Raw genomic sequence first — 13,853 nt, 5'->3', positions numbered from 1 at the left:
ATAAATAGGACAAAGCTAGATCACCAGGGCCATCACATACCCATTTCCTTGAATACTGTTTCTTCTTTCTGCTTTCATTTCGAGGCAGCTTAATTTCTGAAGTTCTGTCCCTCTGAATTTTTACTAAATTATGAATAATGGCTGGGAGGTAGTCTTTCCTTTCAACCTCAGAGGAATGAGGAACTTCCTCCTAAAATCCATCTGCTGTTTCTTGTTTAAAAATCAATGAGTTAATTTTTAAATAAATAAATTTGTTATTACAATGTACAATGTAATTAAAAGAAAAATTTTCATCTGTCTTTTTTTCCTCCCTCCCTCCCTACCTCTCCCTCCCTTCCTTCTTTCCTTCGCCAGACCTGTGGGAGAAGACTGAAATATTGGCACTGGGGCTTGTAGTCCATCATTTCTTTAAACATTTTTTTTTCTAATGATAAAAGTCATATATGTTCATTTGGAAAATTCAGCAAGGAAAAAAAATTAAATTTAGCTGTGATCTCACTACCATATTTTAGATCTTTTTTTCCCCTTTTTTCTGTGCCATATATTTATATTAAAAATAAAGTTGAGATTTATATTTACTATTTTTGAAATATCTTGAGCATCTCTCCCCATTTTTAAATATTCTTCAAGAATATTAGTTTTTAGTGACTCGATAGTATCCTATCATATGTTAGTCAGTTCACTATTTTTAGACATTTGGATTGTTCCCAGATTCTTTAAATTTTTATTTATTTATTTATTTATTTTGTTTTTACTGTTTTATGCCTAGCTCTACAGTGTACATCCTTGGACATAAGTTATTTGGACAATAATTTTGATTATTTCCTGGAAGTAAAAAAATGATAGGATCAGGAGTAAATACATGTTTTTTTACATGTCTTCGTGAAGACTTGTTGTGTGTTAAAGGAATCTAACTCAAACTAGGTTAAGCATAAAGGAGAATTGATTAGAACCATATTAGGACATCTCAGGAACCCAAGGGCAGCTTTGGGACTGGAAAGAGAGAGTTTCTGTCTCTTGTCTCTCTTTGCCCTTCTCTGCAATCTGTTTAATTTACCCTCTCTACCGAATGGCTTTCTCAGCTTCTCTGTACACATGACAGACAGAAGCCTTCTGGCTACTGCACAGTTCCTAAGTTTGTATCTTCTCTATTCAGGACACCATCCTAGATTCACTGGCTTGTTCTCCTTCCAGATTTTTGGAAAGAACTGGTGTGAACCAGATATCTAGCCCGTATCTAGTCAGCTTTGGCCAGGGGACCATGTCACTAGTACAGACATGGCTCAATCAAAGAGAACAGAGAAAGGGATTTGTTAGCCAGATATTCCAAAAAGTTTCTGAAACCTATATTACCTGCTCGCTCCCTAGAAAGATTGTGTCCATTTTTAAGGTCATTTTTGTAAAAGATAAGCTGTTCAACATACTGGTTAGATTTCTGCCTTAAATGTAAATGAAAAGCTTTACCGATCAATTTACGTGGCAGATATTTATTGAGCATCTTTTATATGCCTGGTACTCTTCTAGATGCTGGGTATATCAGTCCTGAAGACTAAGTTACAGCTTTTGTTTTAGTCATGTGTTAGAAGTTTGATACACTTCGAACTGACCTTCAAAATATCCTTTTAAAGTCTTAATCGGATTTTGTTTTACCAGCAGTATAATACAGTTAAGCCTGGTGTAAAATGGAAACACTCATAATGTTTCCTTTGTTGAATATATACATTCATTTTTTTCTGAGTGATTTGAAGTTGTGAGGTTAGAATACTTGACATTTTAGAATATTAACAGTTTAACCTTCCTCCTTTCCTTACCGTTGTGGTAGGGCAGCAGGGGAGTTCAGGCTATAGCTCTAAATTTCTGTTTTCTGCAGATTTAAGTGAGATCCTTCACATTTGATGAGACTTTCTTATAGATAAGATGTTACAGTAGCAGTCCCCAACATTTTTGGCACCAGGGACAGGTGCTCCTGTGAGAATCTAATGCCTGATGATCTGAGGTGGAGCTGAGGCGGTGATGCTAGCGCTGGGGAGTGGCTATAAATACAAATGAAGCTTCGTTTGCTTGCTCACAGCTGCTCACTTCCTGCTGTGTGGTGGGTTCCTAACAAGCCACAGACCAGTACTGATCCACAGCCTGGGGGTTTAGGACTGCTGTACAGGATTAGAGTTCTTCTCCAAGTTGGAAAATTAACTGACAGAAAAACTTTAACAAAGTAGAGAAAGAAGTGCGTTTTGAATTTTCATCAAAAACAGATTCGATTTTTTTCAGATTATGCTTTGTACCTATCAGTCAGGTTAACAGTTACGTCTACCTAGTGACAAACTTGTAAATAAATGTGCTGTGTAAGCCTGGAATTTTAGAGGAAAATTCCTCTAAGAATCATATTTTTTTGTACTTTTCTTCTTCGAGTCAGCTTTCACCTGGAAAGTCTGTGTTGCATTTAAGCCAGTGGGTAGTGGCTCTCAAGAGACCCGATCGCAGTTTGGATATAGCAAACTTTCTTGAAGTGAGCTGAGGCAAGCTCTAAAACAGCCTACTGTGTGTTTGTACCCTTCACTGCTGCTGGAGTTAGGGTTTTAGTTGATTTTACTTATTTCATCCTGAGTCATATTATAGATGACATTTTTAAAAAGACCGAATTCTCTTTATTTATATTCAGGAAGCAAAACATGGAAACAAAATTTAAGTTTCCTTATATAAGTCAAGAAATTTCATTCTCTTCTGCAGTTTTCTAAACCAGCCTGGGTTCCACGGAATAATTGAGCCCTTATGCTTTTGGCATCTATTATATGTATTGAATTAATATTCCCATGCATCTAGAATGGTACCAGTTATGTACTATTCTTGTGATAACTGAGAAAAATAATCACTAAAATAAGTTTTTGTGTTCTGTGGTTCAGATGAGGAATCTTGGTTGAGAAAGGCTCTTCTAAAATGATAGGAAACTCTCTCCTATAAAACTAATAGACACTCAAAGGTTATAACTGTGTGAGTGTGCAGTGATATGGTAACTGCTTATGTTCTAAGATAGGAAACAAAAAGGTCTTAAGCACTAATAGCTCTCTGTACACGATGTGGTGAAAAGAATGATTCTGCTGTTTCCTTTAATCAAGTACAATCTGAACTTGGGAAAAAAAAGTTATGGTTTTCGTGTAAACCAAAAGAGATTAATATCAATAATATTTTTATTTGTGCTAATATTTTGGTGTTTTTAAAGAACTTTATCTTGATTTTTTTCTTATGTTTAAAAAATAAAATCAGTTATTTTTATAAGCTTCGGCAGTTGATTAGTTTTTAAAATAGATAAGAAAAAAGCCCATTAGCTCAGCAAAAGGCTAAAAACTATTTGTGTTTATTAATAATGTAACTTTTATGGAAGTGAATCCTGGGGAGAAGGATAGCACATGGTTTGTTTACTAACACAATGCACAAGGATTCTATAGCAAATCTTAACATTTCTCTGTATAAAGGTTTTTGAAACAGGAGCATCTTACATTGTATTTTTGCAGCTAAATCCTGATTTGTTGATTGGGAGAGCCATTATTGGTGAAGTAAACACACAGATTAAAAAAGTTTCATAGACAATAGTAGTGACATGTCCATCTTGAATTAAGTTTAGATTCCTAGAAATTAACAGTTGTAACAAATTTCTCCAGTCTCTTTTTTAGAAAGTATGTTAGCAAGAACCTATTTTTCAAAAGTCCAGGTCTTTGTTTTAAAATCTTGATTGTGATATTAGCTGAAGCTAATTTGAAAACAGTCATGGTTTACAGATCCTTAAAGTGAAAATACTCATTTTTACCATTGTCATCACCTTCATATTTAACCTAGAAATAATTTGAGTTAACTTGCCATAGATGCTAGACCACATAGTCTAAACCAATGAAAAGGCAAAGTCTATTTTGCTTACAGAATTTTCTGTTAGATGTCTGATAGAATAAGGTTGGATTTATCAGCTTTGTTGGGAAAGGCTGCAATAAAAACACAATTGCTGCCTAATTAAAAAAAAAAGTTTAATAGTTATCTTTTCTTCTTATGAGATAAAATTCAAAATCTTAGGTCTTGTTACTTGGGAATAAGGAGCAGGAATGCTGTAACTTTATTGAAGAACACTTTCCATGGAAAACTTGTGTGTTTGACAGGGTATCACATAATCTATAAAGAAGGAATAATATTTTAAATTTCAAGACTCAATAAAAGGTACATTGCAGAGCCTCCTGGTGGCAGCAGTTCTTTGTTGCCATAATGTCCTCATTTGAGACACCTGCTGAATGGGAGCTGATTCTAAATTAACAGACCTATTCCACTTGTTTGTATTCTTTTGAGGCTATAAAGACTCTTAAAATAATGAGTTGAACATTATTTTAGGCTCATCTTCTATTATATTTTAAATGGATCCCACAGTAGTTAATAATGCCTTACAAGTGAATTAGGGAGTCTGGATGTACATTGTTGGGGTGTTGTAAGAGATTGCATGACTCCTGCTGCCTCTACACCTGATGATCCTCTGATGATGCAGTATATAGACCTGGTGATACTTTTTGTTGAGTCTCAGTTCAGACGATCTGCTAGTGAAGGGATGAATTGACTGCTTTGGGGAATTGGAAAAGTCAGTGGTAAGAAGCCTGTGGCTAGCATTTGTATAACAGTAAAAGCTCTGTGGAGAAAAAAGTCCCAGCTGACTCAGTGGCTTAATTGTCACCCCTCAGTTGCTCTGAATGCCTGTGGCCAGTAGGTTACTGTGAAGGGTACTCACACACGACTCCCATCAATTGTAGAATGATTATTGAGAGTGAGTTGTATTTGTTTCCAAACCTGTTTATGTCATCTATTCTTGTTATTGTGATTATGTAATTTAACTATTACATAAACCAATGACTTAGAAAAACCAAGTTGTTCCCATGAAAACCAAGTTAAATGCTTTGGAAAGAGTTAATAAAGTTGAGTTAGTTAAAAATTGCTGCCCATTTACATTTGGATAAGACAACTGTAAAAGAATGGAGTAAAATATTAATGTCTAGGATTCTACATTCAGATTGCTTCAAAGTGTATCACGGTTATGACAATGTATCATGGTTATGATTTATGAAAGAGAAGAAAGAGATTTTGACACCCTTTAACATGTAGAGTTATACAAACAAAAGGCCTGATCTTATATTACAAGATTAGTAAATGAACGTTCATTTAAATTGAAATAAAATCTTACACATACATATCAAATTTTAATAGTTTACAGATTTATATGACTTTTTGTTCTTATTAATTATTGTCCTGATCATTTTTGGTTTAAGAAAGCATCTACTATATTACCTCAAGCTATTACACCTGCAGTATACATTTCAGCTTTTAATTCATTCAGAAATATTTATGGAGCGCTTATTATGTGCCAGGCATTCCACCTGACCTCAGTGCTGAAACATGGCTGATAGGATGTCTCTTAAAGAGCTTACCTTCTGGTGGCATCTTAGTGAAAATATAGAGGTTTATATAGTAATGGTTATCTCAGTAGTAATAGGAGAGTTATCAAAATAAAATCTAGTCTTTGTATCGAAGGCCAAAGCCACACCTACCTGTAGACTAGTGGTTCTCAACCCTACAATAACCTGAAGAGCATTTGAAATATGCTGCATATAGGGCTCCATCTTAGACCAATTAAGTTAGAATCTCTGAGAGTAGGGCCTACGCATACAAAGATGTGTAGGAAAAGGCAAGTTGATTTTAGTTAAAGTTGTTTGATATTGTGCAAGCCAGTTTGATAACCCCAAGCCAATTTGACAGAGCATTTTTATTCCTGAATCACCTGGGAGCAAATTTACATGGTGTTGACCTGTTAGAGCTAATGATTTGTTTGAATCTTGCTAGAGTAGAAGCTTTACATAATGTAATTTATAAGAATGACTATCATATTAATACTTTCATCTTTTCCTTTTAGAAAAAAATTAAGAAAGCTAATGAGTTGATGAAAATTCTTTGACTCTTCTCTGTGATTAGAACTGCAACTTTTACCAGTGTATTTTAGCATTCAGAAACATTCTAGTGAGTCAGAAACCTCTAGAACAGCATATCTTTTATTTGCTTTAAAATATTAATGTTCAGTTTATATGAAACACTAAAGTTAGGAAATGCTGAGCCTTGGGGTTCTTTTTTACCAGTCATGGCTTGTGGTTATAATTTTATGTATAATGAACAAAATTAATTGATGTTAAAAGTATTGAAAACATCTTCAAGTAAAACCTACTTTTAAGAATGATTTCATTCATACTTAATCTTTAGGCCCAGAAACTTTGAAAGTTGAAAGTGTAGTTAGTGCATTTATTATTTTTTTCTCCTAGCTCTTATAAAATATAGTTGTGCTTTTCCTGCTTATTTACTTTCCCACTTTTATCAGGCAGAAGAGGACTAGGAGTTAGTACCTTTACTTTCAGATATTTGTTTCACTAATAATACTTTCATATGAATGTTTTGTAAATCAGGTACATTTTTACAGAAAATTTTTTATTCTTTCTGGTATCCATGAGAGATGTGACCTGTGAAACCAGGCATTTATCAGGACACTACAACAAATTCCAAAATACACATTACATTTAATTATGAATTTCGAATTGAAAATGTAATCCTAATAGTTCAGTTTTGCTCTTAGAATACTAATGCTTCAGGGGAAGGGGTAGTCTGGCACGTTAGTCACATTAGATGAGGCACTTTGATTTTCATCTTTATAGGAATAGCTTTTCATTCCTCATTTGCCTTCATGTGAGAACATGCGAGAATTATTCTTTTACTTCATCTCCCAGCACATGTGTAAGCATGGATATAGGTATCACACACACACACACACACACACACACACACACACACACACACACACACACACACACACACACACACCCTTTGAAGATAGAACTGATAATTTTCCCTTTCCGTGATCTCTTTGCTTATCCATCGTGGTATGATACTTAGGTAGCTTGCTCAGAGATGTCCAGGAAGATGGAAAGTCTTGTTAGCTGAAAATAAAAGGGAAAATACTTAAAGATTTAGTTGGTGATTATCTGGTTTGATAAAGATTTCACAGGCCTCATCAGGGCAAATAATGAGAAAACTAATAGAAATAGAATGTTATGTTATCACTACTAGCAGCTAGGAGCAATTTAGCCCATGAATATCTTATTTCTTCTATTCCTACCCTTCTGTTTTAGATAAAATATCAATGCCTCCTGTGTAGTACTTAGAAATTTTTGATTCTGTAGGGTAAACAAATATGATTTTTTTTCCCTCCTTGGAGTTCAGAAAACTGATATATGCAATGGGGCTGAGTGACTTGTCCAAGGTTATTGGGCTGGTGTATTAGTGACGATTCTTGGATTCAAGTGATAGAAACTCAACTCAAAGTTGTTGAAGCAAAAAAGAGATGATATTGACTTATATAACTAGTAAGTTCAGGGATGCAGCTGGTTTCAGACATGACTGGATATAGGGACTTAAACTGTGTTTTAGGATGCTTTCCCTTTCTGGTTTCATTTGCATTTAGGTTGTCCTATACTGGCAGTAGAGGCTTCTGGCAGCTCTTGGTTTACAACCTGTGAAGAAAGAGCTTTTTTTTTTCCTTAAAGTACCAGCACAAGACATGGACATGATTTTCAGGTTCATTCTTGAACCAGTTATCCTTCACTAGAACTAGAGTCTTCTTATTGACCTGGCCTGGGTCACTTGCCACCCCTGAAGCAGGATTGAGATTATTTCTAGATGAACTACATATATTGAGAATAGTTCTCCAAAAAGATGCTAGGCAGACAAAAAATATAGGTCCCCAGTTAAGTTATCAACATCTGGACTTCTGATTATAAAGCTGATGTTATTTTCTATTTTACTGGGTAGGTACTAGTAAAAATGGCAAGCACAGTTACAAGAATAAAAATAAAGATAGGACATATAATCTTGAAATTTGTAAATTGATATCAAAACCCATTTTCCTCCTTCTTGGAAAGTTGAGTATTACCACCTCAGAACACCTTAGAGTCTAGACACAATTAGATAATCTGATCTCATTTTGACTGTTATCATAGGAACAAGCTTTGGGAGGCTACTTTAATTTTTGATTCTACTGCAGTACTAATTTGAAACACACATGGAGGAAAGAAGGCTTGACTGAAAAGCTATTGTTGGATTGTTTTATTGTTCTAGCATTGCAAGAAGCTCTTGGTTTCTGGACAGAAGGATTTTTCTCTTAACTGTCTTCCCCCATCACCTTCCTTTTTGTTTCCTGGCTTAAGTCCATTTCTGCCTCCAGTCTCTCTCTCCCTGGCAGCAGAGACAGGCCAGTTTCCTTACCCACTTGAGTAGAGGCATGATGACCATTCTCTTCCTTCAAGGAAAGTACTATAGGATGGAGTTACATGTTGACATGCTTAAGAATGGTTAAGAAGAACTCACTTTACTGAGTGGACAAAAAGCTTTTGTCTCTGAAGATCAAAATCAGAGTATCCTGTCCCAGATTTCCTTGGGTAGCTTCAACTTGGATATCTTTGGAAGTCCTAGAAGCAGCTTAGATGCTGGACATGTAGATTTAGGGGACTCGGTAAACTCTTTTGTGCCCAAGATGGCTATGAGAATGGAGGTGGAAGGTAATGTTAAATGTTCTGGTTTTCATTTGGGCTGTCACCAGAATAAAAACGGCCTAACTGTATTTTGGGTCCCCAGGCAGCACTGAAATGACATGCCACCTGCTGACCTAATCCATTTCCTTTCTGGTACTAAGATAGCCAAAGCAATTGGCTCAATTTGCAATTGACTATTTACTCTTAAAAGCAGCAATGATTAGATCTAGTGTAAGAGATCACATACACTATGAAGAATTAAAACTTTAAAGGTGGAAAGTTATCATTTTTGGAAGAAATCATTTAAATATGATGCATTTTACCTTTAAGACTATGATTTTAGAAAGCTGCTTTTTGCTGTTGTTCCCCAGGAAGGAGTACAGTATGCTGATGAAATTTGAGATAACAGAAGTGTTTCTCAGCAGCAGCTGAATGGAGCAGAGAACTAGGAGACTGCTATATTTATCTTTAGGTAAAGTTTGCAATTTAGTAGGGAAAAAAATCTTATAGCATGCAGGCAGATTAACTGTGTTAATCCAGCATCTGCTTCTCTGGCAAATAGAAGAGAGGGTGTGCAGCTGTAGTCCTGCACACACACTCAGGTGCTGGACACACATCCTTTGTCTCAAAAACTGTGCCAAGAGCTGCATATGCTGATGAGTTTCTGGCTTTTTTTTTTTTTTTCAGTTTTAATTAAAAAAATCTTAACTCTCATTTTTTCTCTCTCTCATCAAAATGAAGTGATTAAAACTTCTGTAAATGATAGTTTCAGGAGCTTAGACTCTGGTCTTGAACATTGTGTTTAATAGTTACGTATAGTACTGCAATTGATGAATTTGCGTTATAGAAGCACCTACTTCATTTCCCTCCTAGAGATCCTTATATCAGTAAGTAACATGCTGGCAGAATTAAGGTGTCTGCTTCCAGGCCAGCCCTTTTTTATTTCTTGTTGCTTTCTGTGATTCGGCAGCTATGGAATTTGCTTCCCTGCATGGGCCTCTCAGAAGCCAGCTCTCCTGCTCTCCCCAACGCGCTCACAGTCAGCAGAACAGGGAAATCACACTGATCAGCACACCACTCAGCTGATCAAAGGAAGCCAGCCACTTTTCTTCAACAAGACCCAGCGGTGTTAGTCAGTACGCCTTCTCCTGCCGTGAGCAAGGCCACTGGAATGCTGCTGGCAACATTAGTCTGTGTGTAAAAAGCTGCTTATGTTCCCTTTGCCTTGGCTTTGGCTTAGGCCTCGGTAAGAGGGGAGAAAAAGAGGAAAATGCCTCAACAGCCATCACCTTTCCTTTCTAGAACTTGGTGTGAAGCATTTCCCTCCATTGGCAATCCCTAGTGGCAATCCCTAATTCTGCTGGGGAAAGACTTGCTAATTTTATTTTAATTGTAAAAGAGCAGAGCCCTACAGCAAATTGAACATGCGGTGACTACCTGAACTATATGACAGAATATAATCTTGCATTGATTAAGTTAATCACAGGTATGACACATCTACAAAATTAAAATAAGCCACATTTTTTTAAGTACTTAATCTCTTAATTCTGTTGCTTTTTACTATTTTCTGGGTAAGTCTTATGTTATTTTGTAAGGAACCTATGGGTCTCAGTGATAATTTATTGAACATAAATGGTGGTTTGTTACTCATGGCTCTAATAGGTATATAATTCCCTTCCTTGTAAACATTTGGCATTTCAGTACAGTTTATAATAATGGAACATGGAAGGGACCCCCTGAGTAGGACAGTGGCTGCTCTTTGTCACTTGCAGCTGTGTTTGCAAGGGAGCATGCTGGCAATCAGCAAGGAGAGTGCTGTGACAGGTGGGAAGAGCAAAACCAGAAAATATGCTTCTCCTTTCTTTTATCCTCTTTCTATTCCCTTCTTTCCTCCGCACCTTTTTCTACCTGACCTTCTGTTTTTCTTCTCTTCCCCTTTTAGAAGCCATCTGTTTCCCTACCAGTTCTATTTGGTTTGCAGATGCCACTATGCAAGAATACACTGTGTTGGAGCTAGCATATGCTTGACCTGTACTGAACGTATGTATTTGGGCTGGGCTCAGCCTGGTGCACTGAAGAGAATGGTGAGGGCCTGGCATATAAAAGCTCATACATTTTACATAGCAGTTCTAGAGACTCAGAAGGACAACATATCCTACTACCTGAATCTGAAACGTGATAGAGGATTTTTTAACCTGGCTCTGTAAGTTCTGCATTACTTTCTATTAGAGACAGAAGGGAGCAACATTGGTCTGTGTGTAAAACGCTGCTCTTATGTTCCCTTAGCCTTAGCCTGGGCCTCGGCAAGGGGGTGAGAAAAGGAGGACATGCTCCAGTAGCCAGTACCTCTTTTTTCTAAAACTTGATGTGAACTGTTTTCATCCCTGTTTTCAGTGATACAAGTTGTCATTCTACAGGCATAGTTCAGCTATTCCTTGAACAGGCACCCAGTTAACGGTCTTCCTTTTATGGTTTCCCTTCATTTATCTTCTCAGTATTGCTGGTGGGAATGTAAAATGGTGCACTCACTTTGGAAAACAGTCTGGCAGTTTTTCAAAATGTTAAACATAGTTACCACGTGAGTCAGCAATTTTATTCTTAGGTATATACCCAAGAGAAATGAAAACATATGTCCAAACAAAACTTGTACACAAATGTTCATAGCAGCATTATTTATAATAGCTGAAAAGTGGAACCAACCCACCTGCCGATGGTTAAATAAAATATGATATACCCATACAGTGGAATATTATTTGGCAATAAAAAGAATGAAGTACTGATACATGCTACCACATGGATGAATTTTGAAAACATTATGCTAAGTGAAAGAAGCCAATCACAAAAGGCCACATATTATATGGTTCCATTTATATTAGATGTCTAGAGTATGCAACTCTGTAGAGACAGAAAGTAGATTAATGGCTGCCCAGGGTAGGGAGAATTGTGTGTGTGTGGAGGGGCTTGGGGTGGGGAGTGACTGCTAATGTGTTCAGAGTTTCTTTTTAGGGTGATAAAAATGTCCTAAAATTGATTGTGGTGATGGTTGTATAACTCTGAATATGCTAAAAGCTATTATATTGTACAGTATGTAAATTATATCTCAATAAAACTTTAAAAAATTACTACTACATATTTCCTTTGGTTGTAGGGCACTAAGTTGTCTTTACTGAAGCTGTAGAGGCTAGGAGAACCCATGCTCTCAATAAGAATACCAACCTAATAAGGGTAATAACTTATTGGCACAGGGTGTCATTGTTTACCTGTAGTTTTCACATACTTGAACTTGAGCTCCACTGAACCCTAGGGTGCAGATGAAAGTAACACACATAAAGAAAAAGTGATTTCTCTAAGGCTACACAACTAATAAACGACAGAGCATGTGTGACGTGTACACTGTCAGGCGCTGTGGTCCGAGTCACTGCCCTCTGGCCAGAACAATGTCAGAGCATTGCAGAAAAAGGAATGTTGGCCCTTGACGTTTTCCAGGTTCTGAATTATGCTTAATCCTTTCACCTCTTGAATATGACTAGAAAAGTTACTCACTTTCTTGGTCTTTCTTTCCTTATCTGGGAAATGGAGATAAGAATGCTTCCCATTTCAAAAGTTACTTACCTTCCTTTCTTGTTTTCTTTATCTAAAAGAAGGAGCAAGGATTGTATCCTCTCATGGGCATATAATAAGGACTAACTAATAAAAAAACAATTATAAAACATCTTGTCGGGTTATAAAAATTCTTTATAATAAACTGTCAAAGAGTATTGTTTCTCTCTTATGTTGTACAACCTCACAACCTCAGCAGGATGTAATAATAACCACTTATAACATTTTTCTCTAAGGAGCTCAAAGCACTTTACAGACATCATCAAATCAATCCTCCTTGCATCCCTGTGAGTTACATAGGCAACTGGTATCAGAGGAGCTAGAGCGCAGAGAGGTGAAGAAACTTGCCTGAAGCTTTTATCTCAAGCTGGGTCTATACTATACTGATTGCTCATTTATTTGCCCCTAGTGATATTAATTTGGTCAATTACATTTATTCTCTATGAGTTTGTCACTTGTTAAACATGAAAAAAATGCTTTACTAGCCCTCTTGAATCACTTAAGATCAGCGTAAACTTTATTGAAGTAAAACTGTTTATTTTGACCTGGCTTTTTCATCTTTGATCTAGGTAGACTAGAAAACTGTTCAGAATTCCTGAATATATGCTTTTGACTTGAACAGTCACTGTGTGTGTCCTGCTGTGGAGACAAGAGAAATCCTTGATGAGTCTGATGAGTCTTTGGAAACTACTCCCATTTGTCCAAGCACCCTTCACGAAGTGAAGGCAGACTTCCTTCCAAGTCGTTGAGTTTTACAGTGTGTTTACATGTAGAAAACTCATTTACCATCTGGATTACAACCTAGATCTTCATCACTACCATTATCATGTACTGTTATTTTGTTAAGGCTCAATCCTATTACCAACCCTTCTGACAGAATATATATGAGGAGAATGTGTATAGTGATTAGAAAGGCCTGTATGAGATTGCTTTGGAGTGGCTTCTAATAACCCAATAGATAGCAGAGTGAAGCCTGATCCATTCACTGGAAAACATTAAATTCTGGCTTTTCTCTTTCCTTGAGTTAAGAGAAGCTCTGGTTCCTTGCTGAGACTGTTTTGGTAAGGGTTTTGGTTTGGGTGTTGTGTTTTTGTGGTTGTTTGGGTTTTGGGGGGTCGGACTTCTTTTTTTTGTCTTATTGACCTCTCAGCTTACTTGATGGGGGTATACTTTTTTCCCCCAGAAGTGGATTTCGCTTGCATATCAACCTTGTTGGTGTGCTGCCCCAGGGGAGATGGCCCCAGTGCTGTTGGCACTGTCCTGTGTACAGTTAATTAAACCTCCTGCTGTGGACCTGGATTTCTGCTGCCACTGTTCACTGATGTATGAATTGAGTGAAGCACATGTACACAAGCTCAGGTGCCCTCGCAGAAACAAACCCTGAAAATAGCAAAAGATAGAGATGGGGTAAAGCCTTCAGCTTTTAAATAAGCTTGGTAATCTGGCTAGCTGAATGCCAGAGCTCACAAAGCTGAGAATTGCATTTCTGAAGATAAGACAGGCCCTTTTTGTGTTTTTATCTTTTCTTCCCAAAATGTGTTGAGTTTTAATATGGTTCTTTATCTCTTTGAGCAAGAAAACAGAGCCAGTGGTGCACTCATGGACTCCCGAATCTAACCTAAAGAGGAGTTTCTCATTTCTCTGGTAACCACATCCCAAGAA

The 13,853-nt window shown here is 36.8% G+C and overlaps 1 protein-coding gene and 1 long non-coding RNA gene across 10 annotated transcripts in view; both read left to right on the top strand.

Annotated features, from left to right (window-relative positions):
* Positions 1-13,853, top strand: part of PHF21A (PHD finger protein 21A) — a 121,573-nt gene that overhangs the window by 18,971 nt on the left and 88,749 nt on the right. The window lies entirely within an intron of this gene.
* On the top strand, positions 730-12,888 carry LOC120606639 (uncharacterized). Its single transcript, XR_005653935.1, has 2 exons — positions 730-9,063; positions 9,562-12,888. It is a non-coding gene; the product is annotated as an uncharacterized LOC120606639 (long non-coding RNA).

This window comes from Pteropus medius, unplaced genomic scaffold, assembly GCF_902729225.1.
Source record: "Pteropus medius unplaced genomic scaffold, Ma_sr-lr_union100, whole genome shotgun sequence".
Lineage (NCBI taxonomy): Eukaryota > Metazoa > Chordata > Mammalia > Chiroptera > Pteropodidae > Pteropus > Pteropus medius.
This window is presented reverse-complemented; position numbering and strand designations above follow the sequence as displayed.